This window comes from Notothenia coriiceps, unplaced genomic scaffold (genome assembly GCF_000735185.1).
Source record: "Notothenia coriiceps isolate Sejong01 unplaced genomic scaffold, NC01 NC01_scaffold00037246, whole genome shotgun sequence".
In the NCBI taxonomy this organism is placed as follows: Eukaryota; Metazoa; Chordata; class Actinopteri; order Perciformes; family Nototheniidae; genus Notothenia; species Notothenia coriiceps.
In genome coordinates this window covers 25949639-25954276 of record NW_011369947.1, presented here as the reverse complement: position 1 = coordinate 25954276, position 4638 = coordinate 25949639, and positions in this window count along the sequence as shown.

Here is a 4638-nt window from a genome sequence, read left to right as displayed (position 1 = left end):
ACCACACAAACACACACACACACCACACACACACACCACACAACACACACAACACACACACACACACACAACACCACACCAATGTGTGTGTGTGTGTGTGTGTGTGTGTGTGTGTGTGTGTGTGTTAGCAAGATGGAGAAGACAATTGTTTTGTCAGTTCATCTTAAAGGCAATGTGACTAAATAAACACTTAAATCTGTGAATAAGCATGAAGCAGGGCAGTCATTTCCCATTTTCTAACGAAGGCAATGCACCTTGTGTGATTGTGTGTGTGTGTGTGTGTGTGTGTGTGTGTGTGTGTGTGTGTGTGTGTGTGTGTGTGTGTGTGTGTGTGTGTGTGTGTGTGTGTGTGTCTGCTGGCTCAGGCAGTGAGCATGCAGTGTGAAAATGGGCATTTCTTCCGACTGCTGGGCATGTTGCTGCCAGTCGGTGCCAGGAGACTGCTGGAGTGATGCCCTTGAACTCTGGGAAAAAAACAAAACAGCACAGATGGGCTGGATTCACTCCCAGTCACCCAAGGAAAAACTAGACTCAAAGAAGAAAGTCAGAAAGCCTCTAAATGTCCCTCAACATTCACTCCTACGATATGAGTGAACGCGGGGTTTTGTTTTTGCCTAAACGTAGGAACTTTCGCTTCTTGTTTCCCTTTTAGCGAACAAAGCACTGGGGAAGTGAAACAGAAAGAAGTAAGGCATAACTGAAACAGAAGTGGAGAGGATATGGAGAAAATAAAAACTAGAAATTGGTAAAAGAACAAAGCTTTACTTTAAGAAAGATGAGTAATTATGAACCTAGACCAATTCATTGCCAGGAGTTATGTGGGATATCTGCGGATCTTAGATGGTGCTTAGTTAAGCATGAGGACTGAAGGGGTAAACATCTGCAACTGTTTCTAAAACTCACTAAAATACTTACAGTTGATGTTTTGCAAAATACATGTTTTCATTTCTTGCAATGATTTAGCTGAGAAGATGTCAAAAGTGTCCAACGATTCCTTCAATTTACTGAGACTAAAAACACATTCACACAGCTCTACACAGTCAAGATTGATGTTTTCCATTCTCTGTAAATAATTTGTGCACAAAAAAAAAAAGTTTGCATTGACTTTCTTTCTCATAGTGTGGGCCTATATGTGGCTGTGTAGTGTGTATTGTCTTTCATACATTTAATACCTCCATGCGACACACACAGTCTCAGTCGAGCAGCTAACCATACAAAAAGGTATAGAAGCACTCATTATAGTAAATCAATGCGGGCGCGGTTTTATTCCCCTACTTATTAAGGTCATTAATCAGAGAGAAAAGGTGCTTGTTAGGAGTCAAATGTGTGTTAAGAAAAATCACAAGTGGCGTCTAGTTGCTGCAGCAGTCTGTAGGCATTCTGTTGATACTCGGTACGCTGCATGGAGCATGAAGTACAGAAAGATATTAAAGAGGGAGAGAAATTCACATTTGTAAATATATGCCACAATATTAAGACAACAGTGATAAAGTGAAATAACCTAAAACCAATCGGATTTATTAATAATATAATGGATCTATAAAAATGGACACTGTGTGAATCATCCCGTTGAATTCGTAATAAAATGTAAGTTAACTTTTATGTCATCAATCTAGATAACTAAAAAAAGGAAAATATAAACAGGAGAGATATTATTTATTATCGATACTGTCGTTCATTGTTTTATTCAAACTGCAAAGAGAAATGGCCGCAGCAGCAACTTATAAGCTGTCAGTAAACTGCAGCTGTGTTAGATATGAAGAGTTAAACAGGGAACTAACACTAAATTGAAGCACAATTCGAAAATATACTTTTATAACTGTAACATCCCACACTAAACAGATATTGTAATAAACCGAGATGGCAGTTAGAGGTCACACAGAAAGAAAATCGAGGATAATGTTTTAAAAAAAGTAAAGCTCTGCACCTCCTGCACGTCTATTAGCAAGTCATGCTGCCTGCCGCCTCTTTGCATGTCGTGCTTTTGTTCCTCACATTTTATTTGTTCATGTGGCTCTCTGTTCCCACCTTTCCATTATGAAAGCTGACCCACCTGTCAGTAAGAGGTGATTGTTTTTTTGTCACATCATCATCCTTATATTTTACAGTAAACACAAAGTAATGCAAAATTCCAGCTCAACAGACATGCTCCATGCTTTTACTGTTAAACTCATCGTTATGTTAGTCTTCAAGTTAATTAAAAAAGAAAAACTGCTACAAAATATAAATGTTTAGTGGCCAAATAAAATAAATGTAGCTTTTTTAATTTGATTTGTCCTTCAGCATGTGTATTTGACTGTACAGTCTGAGTCTTTTCACATTGGGTTTTGTGGTGTTTTGATCCCATCTGCATGATATGAAAATTAGGTTTACAAATGTCTGTACTAGAAATGTGCGTTTCTCATTTAATGAGTAGTGGAAGTGGATAGCAAGTCAAACAGACGCAATGTGTTATCTCTAGAAGATCTCGTGTGAGACATATTGATTAAGAGGCCATTGATTAGAAGGACTCATTGTTTTTTGTGCCAACTTTGTGTGTTTAGAAAAAACGATCCTGATAAAAAGACTTGCATGTGTTGCTTTCATAGTGGGTTTTACCTAAGCTATAATTATGAGCCGGCTGAGAGAAGTGATGTTTTATTCTGTTTAAATGTTAACAGTGCTAATTAAAAAACATATTTCTTTCAATCTTTATCACATGCTCTCCCTCCTATTTACAATTGTTTTTAATATTATCTAAATTTTTCTCAAACAACTGTGGTAGTATTTCTGTTCAAATGTATACTGCTGTTTTGAATCAATTTCCAGTTATTTCCAAAGTTGTAGCTCTCAGCATTAGAGCAGCATATGCTGTGTGGGCAGCAGCTCTGCCAAGTAAACACAGCTCCTATTAACTATTAAACACTGCACAGCAGGGGCCGCAAACACACACACGCACACACACACACACACACACGCAAAGATGCACAAATGCAAGTGCTACGGTAGAATGAGTCCCAGTGCAGAGTCAGTGGCCTCTTTTTTTCTTCCAGTTACAGTGAAATTGGATCTCTGTCTCTCTATCCTACGTGAGGAGGTCCTACACTTAAACAGCAGCCGCTCTGTGTCCCTCTTGGCCTCTAATGGACAAACAGATGAATGACTGAGTAAGCAGAGTGCGAGCCGTCCTGATTCAGCTCAACTACAGACATCTGAGACCTTTAAAACATGCTCATGTATAATGCATGAGGGTTAAGACACACTTTCTTTGAGCTGAATTAAAATCAAGTGTTCACTGAATCTTCTCAAAGGTCCTGGACCCTGAACTTTGACCCTGCATCTGTCAAGTCAACATCGATGTTATCAATTGAGCAAAAACAATAATGCCCCTCTGCCTCTCCCTGTTTTTGACCTGAACCGCTTTGTTAGCATGACAGTTTAGAGAACACAGAAAGGAAGAAGAGGAAATGAGACCCAGGATAGTTTTGTCCCTTTCCCTTTCATCATGTCATGACTTCTGTTTGCAAAGTGGCGCCACAAGAGGGCCCTGTCACATAGTCAGAGTCACCAATGTCCACAACAGGAATCTTTATAAACAGATGAGAAACACTGCAATGTAACATAAGGTTGACTCAGCATTAAGTGCATCTATTCTAATGCATTCATACAACTTGGGAAAGTGTCCAAGCTGAATTAGAGATTGGATTTTTGCTTTAAGGGTGGAACTTAAAAGTATTTTCGTTATGTGAGTCAATTATGCAAGTGCATTTAATTTCAATTCTACCCTCCACAGTTAGCTTCTCACTTTCCCCAGCAGAAAAAAACAGTAAGGTGGCTGCATGTCACTTTTAATGAGTTACTTATTTTTTGAGAGACTTTGCTTGAGCTCCTTAATCCTTCTGTTGCTTTACATTTCAGAGTGAAATAATATAGATTTATTTGAACAGCTGCTTTTTTTTGCAACATTGACCCATCACATTTTTTGTGACATTTTGGAGAGCTTCCCACCGACAGGTTGGGACTTTACTACACTACCTGTAATGTTATATATAATAAGTAATATATAATGTATCAGTCACAGGAATACTTTTTCAGTAGAACAAGTACGTTTACATCTGATACTTATATTACTGATATTCTTCTGTACTTATATTTAAATCAGAGTTTGAATGCGGCACATTAACTTGTTGTCGTATTTGTTCCTCTACCTAAGTAAAGGGTCTGAGTTCTTCTTCCACTAATGACTACAGTTTGTTATTGGTGATGGTTTAAAGGATTATGCCAAGGGACTTTTTTTTTTAACTTAAATCCTGGAGAAACAAGGTCAAACCGAACTTAATCTGGTAGTTTTATTCTCACTGTGACTCATATACCTCATTCAAACCAACGCAACTCCGGTTCAAACTCTGTGCTAGAGCTTTTCAGGTTCCGAAACGGTTCTTCGGTTTAGCTCCGGCTCTTTTCCACACTGCCCAGAGTCCGACTGGTGCTGCTTCATTGCGTCATCGTTTGCGTCATGACGTAACCGCGCGGAAACTGCTCATAGCTNGATGAAAGGAATTTTGATTCTAAATAGTGGGTTTAGCGATTGAGAAAAACTGTAAAGGCAATGTGACTAAATAAACACTTAAATCTGTGAATAAGCATGAAGCAGGGCAG